This window comes from Arachis hypogaea, chromosome 12, assembly GCF_003086295.3.
Source record: "Arachis hypogaea cultivar Tifrunner chromosome 12, arahy.Tifrunner.gnm2.J5K5, whole genome shotgun sequence".
NCBI lineage: Eukaryota > Viridiplantae > Streptophyta > Magnoliopsida > Fabales > Fabaceae > Arachis > Arachis hypogaea.
In genome coordinates, this window is record NC_092047.1 from 60,179,848 (window position 1) to 60,190,304 (window position 10,457).

The 10,457-nt window shown below is 36.1% G+C and overlaps 1 non-coding gene across 1 annotated transcript; it reads right to left on the reverse strand.

The window, feature by feature from the left end:
• Positions 1 to 10,058: 10,058 nt before the first annotated feature.
• Positions 10,059 to 10,162, reverse strand: LOC112731199 (small nucleolar RNA R71). The gene has a single exon (XR_003166987.1). It is a non-coding gene; the product is annotated as a small nucleolar RNA R71 (small nucleolar RNA).
• Between the last annotated feature and the right edge of the window lie 295 nt (positions 10,163 to 10,457).

Sequence of the window (10,457 nt, forward strand, 5' to 3'; positions counted from 1 at the left end):
GCTCAGCTTTTGAGGAGGAAAGTACTTGGCTAAGAAAGCCGTGACCAGCTTATCCCAAGAGTTCAGGCTGTCTTTGGGTTGAGAATCCAACCATAATCTAGCTCTGTCTCTTACAGCAAAAGGGAAAAGCATGAGCCTGTAGACTTCAGGATCTACTCCATTAGTCTTAACAGTATCACATATCTGCAAGAATTTAGTTAAGAACTGAAAAGGATCTTCAGATGGAAGTCCATGAAACTTGCAGTTCTGCTGCATCAGAGAAACTAATTGAGGTTTCAGCTCAAAGTTGTTTGCTCCAATGGCGGGAATGGAGATGCTTTTTCCATGTAAACTGGAATTTGGTGCAGTAAAGTCACCAAGCATCTTCCTTACATTATTATTATTTTCGGCTGCCATCTCCTCTTCCTGTTCGAAAATTTCTGAAAGGTTATCTCTGGATTGTTGTATTTTAGCTTCTCTTAGTTTTCTTTTCAGAGTCCTTTCAGGTTCTAGATCTGCTTCCACAAGAATGTTCTTATCCTTGCTCCTGCTCATATGACAAAGAAGAGGGCACAGAAAAATAATAATAATAATAGAGATCCTTTATACCACAGTATAGGGATCCCTGTGTGAGTAGAAGAAGAGGGGGAGACAAAGAATGTAATGTAATGGAAGAAACACAACTGTGAGGAGGGTTGAGATGTGAGATGAGATGTTAGTAATATGAATAAATAAATAGAATAAGATGGGAGAGGGAGAATTTTCGAAAAATATTTTTGAAAAAGAGTTAGTGATTTTCGAAAATGGTTTTTGAAAAATGTTAGTATTTTTCGAAAATCTTTAAATCAAAAATAAAAATAAAAATAATTAGTTAATTAAAAAGAAATTTTTGAAAAAGAGGGAAGATATTTTCGAAAATTAGAGAGAGAGAGTTAGTTAGGTAGTTTTGAAAAAGTTAAGAAACAAACAAAAAGTTAGTTAGTTAGTTGAAACAAATTTTGAAAAGATAAGAAGTTAGGAGGTTAGAAAAGATATTTTGAAACCAACTTTTTGAAAAAGGTAAGATAATAAGATATTTTAGAAATTAGTTTTGAAAAAGATTTGATTTTTAAAATCTCAATTAATGACTTGATTCATAAGAAATCACAAAATATGATTCTAGAACTTAAAGTTTGAATCTTTCTTAACAAGCAAGTAACAAACTTCAAATTTTTGAATCAAAACATTAATTGATTATGTTATTTTTGAAAATTTGATATAAAATAAGAAAAAGATTTTTGAAAAATATTTTTGGAATTTTCGAAAATAACTAAGAATTTCGAAAAAGATTTGATTTTTGAAAAAGATTTTGAAAAAGATAAGATTTTCAAATTGAAAATTTGATTTGACTCATAAGAAACAACTTGATTTTAAAAATTTTTTGAAAGTCAACTCAAATTTTCGAATTTGATGAGGGAAAAAGGGGAAGATATAATTTTTTATTTTTGAATTTTTATGAAAAACACTAAAATGATGCAATGCATGAAAATTTTGGATCAAAACTATGAATGTATGCAAGAATGCTATGAATGTCAAGATGAACACCAAGAACACCGTGAATATCAAGATGAACACCAAGAACATATTTTTGAAAAATTTTTAATGCAAAGAAAACATGCAAGACACCAAACTTAGAATTCTTTAATGCTTAGGCACTAAGAATTCAAGAATGCATATGAAAAACACCATACAACACAAAACAAAAAAAATCATCAAGATCAAACAAGAAGACTTACCAAGAACAACTTGAAGATCATGAAGAACACTATGAATGCATGAAAATTTTTGAAAAATGCAAGATGCACATGCAATTGACACCAAACTTATAACATGACTCAAGACTCAAACAAGAAACAAAAAATATTTTTGATTTTTATGATTTTCTAATTTTTTTGTATTTTTTTTCGAAAATTATTTTAAAAAAAAAAAGAAAAATAAGGATTCAAAATTTTTAATATGAATTCCAGGAATCTTATGCTCTAAAGCTCCAATCAAGGGTCAGGCATGGCTTAATAGCCAGCCAAGCTTTAGTATGTAACTCAGAGATGACACGCCTGACATGCCCTACAGGCATGGCTTTACAGCCAGCCAGGCTTCAACATGCTTCATGAAACACTAGAATTCATTCTTAAAAATTCTGAAGCCATAGAATAATTTATTTTTGAAAAATTTTTTTTTTCGAAAACAAAGGAAATATTTTGAAAGATTTTTGAAAAATTTTTGAAGAGAAAACAAAAAGAAAATTACTTAATCTGAGCAACAAGATGAACCGTTAGTTGTCCAAACTCAAACAATCCCCGGCAACGGCGCCAAAAACTTGGTACGCGGAATCGTGATTATACTTTAATTATGTAAAGTTCATTGCTCTTTCTTTCCCTGGTAATGGCGCCAAAAACATGATGCCAAAACCACGGTTCATAACTCCGTGTAACTGACCAGCAAGTGCACTGGGTCGTCCAAGTAATACCTTACGTGAGTAAGGGTCGAATCCCACGGAGATTGTTGGTATGAAGCAAGCTATGGTCACCTTGCAAATCTCAGTTAGGCGGATATAAATTGATAATGGTGTTTTCGAATAATAATTAATAGATTAGGGATAGAAATACTTATGTAATTAATTGGTGAGAATTTCAGATAAGCGAATGGAGATGCTTTCGTTCCTCTGAACCTCTGCTTTCCTGCTATCTTCATCCAATCAGTCTTACTCCTTTCCATGGCTGGCTTTATGTGATACATCACCATTGTCAATGGCTACTTTCGGTCATCTCTCGGGAAAATGATCCAATGCCCTGTCACGGCACGGCTAATCGTCTGGAGGCATCACCCTTGTCAATGGCTTCATCTTATCCTCTCAGTGAAAATGGTCAACGCACCCTGTCACGGCACGGCTATTCATCTGTCGGTTCTCGATCATGCTGGAATAGGATTTACTATCCTTTTGCGTCTGTCACTAACGCCCCGCAATCGCGAGTTTGGAGCTCGTCACAGTCATTCATTCATTGAATCCTACTCGGAATACCACAGACAAGGTTTAGACTTTCCGGATTCTCTTGAATGCCACCATCATTCTAGCTTACGCCACGAAGATTCTGATTAAGAGATCTAAGAGATACTCATTCAGTCGAAGGTAGAACGGAAGTGGTTGTCAGGCACGCGTTCATAGGGAATGATGATGATTGTCACGTTCATCACATTCAGATTGAAGTACGAATGAATATCATAGAAGCGAAACAAGATGAATTGAATAGAAAACAGTAGTACTTTGCATTAATCTTTGAGGAACAGCAGAGCTCCACACCTTAATCTATGGAGTGTAGAAACTCTACCGTTAAAAATACATAAGTGAAAGTCCAGGCATGGCCGAGAGGCCAGCCCTCAAACGTGATCTAAGATAGCGTACAACTTATAAAAGATGATTAATACAATAGTAAAAGGTCCTATTTATAATAAACTAGCTACTAGGATTTACATGAGTAAGTAATTGATGCATAAATCCACTTCCGGGGCCCACTTGGTGTGTGCTTGGGCTGAGCTTTGAGTGTTACACGTGCAGAGGCCATTTGTGGAGTTGAACGCCAGGTTTTGATCCATTTCTGGCGTTCAACTCTGGTTTTGGATCCTTTTCTGGCGCTGGACGCCAGAATTGGGCAGAGAGCTGACGTTGAACGCCAGTTTGCGTCGTCTATTCTTTGCCAAAGTATGGACTATTATACATTGATGGAAAGCCCGGGATGTCTACTTTCCAACGCAGTTGGAAGCGCGCCATTTCGAGTTCTGTAGCTCCAGAAAATCCACTTTGAGTGCAGGAAGGTCAGAATCCAACAGCATCAGCAGTCCTTCTTCAACCTCTGAATCTGATTTCTGCTCAAGTCCCTCAATTTTAGCCAGAAAATATCTGAAATCACAGAAAAACACACAAACTCATAGTAAAGTCCAAAAATGTGAATTTAACATAAAAACTAATGAAAACATCCCTAAAAGTAACTAGATCCTACTAAAAACATACTAAAAACAATGTCAAAAAGCGTATAAATTATCCGCTCATCAAGCACAAATTAGGGAGAATTACAAAACCATGCTAATTTAGTGAATAAATATAGAAAAAGTTGATAAAATCCTCTAAATACAACACAAGATAAAACCTAAAAATGGGATTTATCAGTTGCTTATGCGACCACCTGCACGTGACGCAACCAACCCTTTCGGGTTGGGCATCTCGCATAGCGAGCAAGGAAAAATACGCACTCACGCGTATGCGTGGCCCATGCGTACAAGGGAACCCTGTTTTCAGCAAAATTAGTTTTTGTGTTTTACTCTTTTAGCCCATAGACCTTAGTGGTATGCCTAGTGATGAGGTGGAGCTAGGAAAAGGGGATAACTTGGGGATAAAGTAAGATTGAAAATGATGAATTATGTATGAAAGTGCAAAGATATGGAGTATATGTTTGATGCCATGGCTATAATGAATGATTATGTAATGATTATGAATGTTTTTTAGGATTATGAACTTTATTTATCTGAGATATGAGTTTTCCTGGGTAAAGAGCAGTGGCTTGCCACCACGTGCTCCAGGTTGAGACTCGATACTCTGTTGACCCAATGTTGTAAGGGTGACCGGGCAAGTATAAATTCCCGGGAAGGATACCCCCAATGAGAAAATTTTATATATGAGAAAAAGCTATGCATAGACTCTTGGGGATGCGCGACGGGGGACAGTCCAGGGTTTAACAGCTGGACTTATCGGGTTGGCTTGATAATCGACAGATGAGATTCATCAGCCATAGGATAGGCATACATCATATGCATATTGTTGAATTGCTTGCTTTTGCATTAATTGGGAATGCCTTAGTGAATTTAATATGCTTAATTGTTATATTTTTTATCTGCAGTACTTGTATTCTACTTGTGATTGCCATTGTCTGCTTGTTTGTCTGTGTGGTTTTACCAGTGTTGGAGGATCAGAGGAAAGATGGAGGATTTGAGGATTGTAGTTCAGTTTTGGTTAAGTTAGAAACTCAGAGGACCACCCATTTATGGTTTCTTTTTTAGTTCTTTAAGTTTTATAATATGAGTGTCGGAGTTCTGGTATTGCCTCTGGCTTTTCCGGGACCTTATATCTTATGTATGTGGCACCTTTACCATGCTGAGAACACCTGGTTCTCATTCCATATGGATATTTATATTTTTCAGATGCAGGTCGAGAGGCACCTCGCTAGGCCTCTGGAGTTTCTGCAGCGAAGTGGATCTTTTGGGACATTATTTTGTGTATTGTCTATATATGACCATACGTATAGAACTCTCCTAATAACTTGTTTTACTTTTGTAGCTCTTAGAGGTGTATGGTGAAGTAGGGTTACTTTTCTATAATTTGGGTTATGGGTTTCATATATATGTATGTAAATATTCTCCGGCCAGCCTTAGCTTCGCAGGCTGAGTTAGGAGCTTGTTATTTTGTACTTTTGACCTTATATTCTCACTTTTTACATATATATGTTTATGCATCTTAGCTTTTTTCGTACGCAAGAAATCCTTATTCTTGAACGTTGCGCTTTTAATTTTGCAATTTTGTTTTACCTATCCTTCAAGGCTCCTCATTTATTATATTCTTTCAAGTATTATACGTATATATGTTTTCATTTTAGAGGTCGTAATACCACACCACCTCTGCTTTTCTACTTAAGCGTAAAGCTCAGTGTGGTAGGGTGTTACATAATCCATCCCTTCGATATTGTTATAAAAAATATATCACAAATTACAAGAAAATTGTGTTATATTCTCATCTTTTCATTTTTGGTTCTTTATAAATTTTGTTTTATTTGATTTTGTATAACTATTAGCGATTTTTTTTAAAGATGCTTATTATTTTTATTTATTTATATTTTATTTTATTTAGAGAAAAGAAGTTCAGGGATAACAGAAAATATGCTTCTGTAGTGCTGGTGATTCGAGTACCTAGATCGAGTAACAACTTTGCACTTGCAACAACCATTCTAACATATTTGAAAAGCAAGAAATTTGAGAGGTTTTAGACTAAAAATATCACTCCACAAGAAATTATGAATTCATCAATGACTTCAGTGATGAAAAACTCTCAAAGACCAACTTAACTCCTTATGTTATTTTTTTTGTTGTAATCAAATAAGTTTATGTGAGAAATTCAATTCTACCTATTTGTATTTTATCTATTATAGACAACGATGTATTCAATTATTCATTAAGTAAAATTTGTCTTTGCAAAAAAGCTTTAGGATAATAATTTCATTAACATATTCTATTTTGTAACAGTTCATTCTTTGTGCATTTTTATAATCTTTTAATTCTTACTTTATTGTTGATATAGGATTCTTTGTGTATTGTTTTAATTTGGTTGGTATTTTAGTTGATTATTTATCCTTGATGATAATGTGAAAGGAGATTTTAATTGATCGAAAGTAAGTCTTTATACTTTTCTATCTCATTTTGGGTCGAAACTGTAACTCAAGGATTAAAAAAATAAAATTGCATTTGCTACTTTCTTTCACTAAAAAAATACAAACATCTACTTTTGTACTTACAAACCAAAAGAAAATTCTAGGCTTTTGGATACTTTATAATTAGCAAAAATACACCATTACCACAAGAATAATTTTTTACTTATTTAATTATTTTAATAAGCCAAAAAAAGGTCTAATTGTATAAATATAAAACTTAACTTCTTAGCAAAGAAAATAATGCATAAAAATATTAATATTTGACAATGAACACAGATGTTTAACCTATTATTTGAATTTTGATGCCAAGACATCTTAGGCTAGTTTCACTAGCATTTTTCTGTTAGTTTTAGTTGTTTTATGCATTTTCTTGAGCTTAAAGTAACCAAGAATGGTTAAATGAATAACAAAGCAATGAACCATCCAAACAGTATGATTTTGATGCAAATTCCATGAGTTTTAGCTATATTACTTGAATGCTATGAATGGAAGAATTCTCATGAAATTTTGCAAGACTTTGATGCAATTGTTTGGATGATTTCAGGAAAGAAGAGGCTAGGCAAGGAAGCAACAAAATCAATAAAGGAAGCTTGAATATCACATGTGGAGTTTAAGTTCCAGTTTAAGCTTAAACTGGAGCTTAAACGCCAGAATCATGAAGGCTAAGAAATGCTGAAACTGAAGTTTAACCTCCAGTTTAACCTTAAACTGGAGGTTAAACGCCAGAATGAGAATTCCACTCAGGAAGCATTTCCACGTTTAACCTCCAGTTTAACCTTAAACTGGAGGTTAAACGCCAGAAATGGGAAATGCACCAGGGAGCCATTTCCACGTTTAAGCTCCAGTTTAACCTTAAACTGGAGCTTAAACGTGTTCGACCAAGTTTTCTCCTCCAGGGTTGCTTTCTCCATTTCCACGTTTAAGCTCCAGTTTAACCTTAAACTGGAGCTTAAACGTGTTCGACACCTCCAGGGCTACCTTTCTCAGCTTCCACGTTTAAGCTCCAGTTTAACCTTAAACTGGAGCTTAAACGTGTTCGACCTCCCAGATGGCTTTCTCTATTTCCACGTTTAAGCTCCAGTTTAACCTTAAACTGGAGCTTAAACGTGTTCGACCTCCAGTATGGCTTTCTCTATTTCCACGTTTAAGCTCCAGTTTAACCTTAAACTGGAGCTTAAACGTGTTCGACCTCCAGGGCTGCCTTTCCTATCTCCACGTTTAAGCTTCAGTTTAACCTTAAACTGAAGCTTAAACGTGTTCGACTACGTTACCCTCCAGGGCTGCCTTCTTCCATTTCCACGTTTAAGCTTCAGTTTAGCCTTAAACTGAAGCTTAAACGTGCTTCCACAAAAGGCATCACTGGAAGTGTCTGGCGTTTAAGCTGCAGTTTAAGCTTAAACTGCAACTTAAACACCACTCTTGGAGAAGGTTTCTGGGCCAAAAATATTGCAGTTTAAGTTAGTATTTGAGCACAAACATTAACTTAAACTTACTCTGGTATGAAACCCAATTGAATATCATGGTTTATGGGATTGGGCCTGAAGGATTGATGAGTCTGAAATTTCAATTTGTTGAGTCATGTGTCATTATTTGATTATCACTAAGTTGGCTCAATGAATGTTACAGAATTTGGATCAGCAGCCTCATCAAGATTATGGATCATAAACCCAAGGCAAAAGGAAAGCAGGGAGAGGCCTCAAAGCCCAAGAAACACAACAGAAGCTCAGTATAGAAAGTGTATAAATAGGATAGAATTTAAGTTAGGAAGGACTTTTACCTTTTCATTTTTGGCTAGTTTTCATATCTTTGTAATTGAATTCAGAGCTATGACTCACTAAACCCCCTTTCATTGGGTTAGGGAGCTCTATTGTAATTCAATGAATCAATAATAGTTTATCTTCTTCTTCAATCTTTTCTCTTGAATTTTGTTAGAAAGCTTCTCGATCTAATTCCATTGGGTAGTTGTCTTGGGAAAGAAACTACCCATAATTGGAATCCTTCGGAACCTTGGGAAAGGAATGGAGGATTCATGCTAGAGAAGCTTTCTCACAGTGAATTGGATTGGGGTTTGGATGGATATTGTGACATGTAATCCTACCAAATTGTGGTTCATGAAACTGTGTGGTAAAATCAGTGATCGAGCATCATCTCTTCTTATGAACATTTAAACCAAGGGATTGGGAATTTGTTTGTTTTTAGAGAGAATTGGTGAGCCAAGGGATTGGGATCCAATCATATAAGATTGCCAAGCAAAATTCAATGAACGCATTGGTTGAGGAAGAGATAACATGTTTTGATTCGGAGATCTCAATATCTCCTATAACCCAATGAATTCCCCATTTCTGATTTCCACTTTCTCTTTACATTCTGCAACTCAATTCATGTAATCACCCCCATTCCCTTTTAATTTCAGCAATTTAGCTTCTGCTCTTTAATTCATGCAATTTAAGATTCCGCCATTTAAATTTCTTGTCATTTACGTTTCCCGCCAATTTTACATTCCGCAATTCTCATCTAAATCTTGATTCCGCTCAACTAGAACACACTTCTAATCCGAATTGCTCACTCAACCAATCCTTGTGGGATTCGACCTCACTCTATTGTGAGTTTTTACTTGACGATAACCGGTGCACTTGCCGGAAGGAATTTTGCCAATCGTGCAATTTCCTAAATCGTAGCATAACAAGTTTATGCGCATCAAGTTTATGGCGCCGTTGCCGGGGATTGGTTTTCGATTGACAATTCTCAAATTGGAAGTTAACTAGATTGAGCAATTTTTTTGTTGTTTTGATTAATTCAGTACAAGTACTTGTTGAATTTTAATTTCTGCACTCTGTTACATGCTTTCTTTCTTTATGCCTTTAAATTCAAGCAACTAACTCACTGACTCACTAACTGTTTGAATTAATTCCTCAACTGCTCTAACCATACTCTTCCATTAACCAAGAGTATTTTACTTGTTTGTTGCCTGTGCTGTGTTCTTGTATGACAGGTAGGAGAGGAGAGACATCAACTCCTCCATATACCGAACCAGAGAGGACCCTTCATAGACTTAGAAGGGAAGCAAGAGGGAAGAGAATACTGGGAGAAGAAGAATCTGAAGGAGAATCTGAGGACAATTTTGAGGAAGCTCTAGATCTCAACATGGATAGAGAAGTTCACAACCATGAGAGAGCTGATGGAAACAATGCCATTCCTGAGAGGAGGGTTCTTAGTTCATACATAAACCCAACCTCTGGGAATTGTGGTAGCAGCATTCAGAAACCACCCATTCAGGCCAACAATTTTGAACTCAAACCACAGCTAATATCACTTGTGGAGAATCATTGTTCATTTGGTGGGAGTGCTAATGAAGATCCAAACCAACATCTCACAAAATTCCTGAGAATTTGCGACACTGTGAAGTCCAATGGAGTCCAGGAAGATGCCTATAAATTGCTTTTGTTCCCATTTTCACTTAGGGATAAGGCAGCGAAGTGGCTGGAATCATTCCCAAGGGGGAGCCTAACAACATGGGACGAGGTGGAAAGCAAGTTTCTGGCACGTTTCTACCCCCCACAAAAGGTCAATAGGCTTCGATCTGAGGTTCAGACTTTTAGACAACAAGATGGTGAAACTCTCTACGAGGCATGGGAGAGATTCAAGGATTTGACAAGGAAATGCCCACCAGACATGTTCCATGACTGGGTGCAATTGCATATTTTCTATGATGGACTGTCTTATGAATCAAGGAAGGCTGTAGACCATTCATCAGGAGGTTCATTGAACAGGAAAAAGACTGTGGAAGAAGCCATTGAAGTGATTGAGACAGTGGCTGAGAATGAGTACTACTATGCATCAGAGAGACACAACACTAAGGGAGTCATGGAGCTGAACCATGTTGATACAATTCTAGCCCAAAACAAGGTGTTTGTCAAGCAACTAGCAGAGCTCACTAGGAAATTAGAAACAAAATAAGTGGCTGCAATA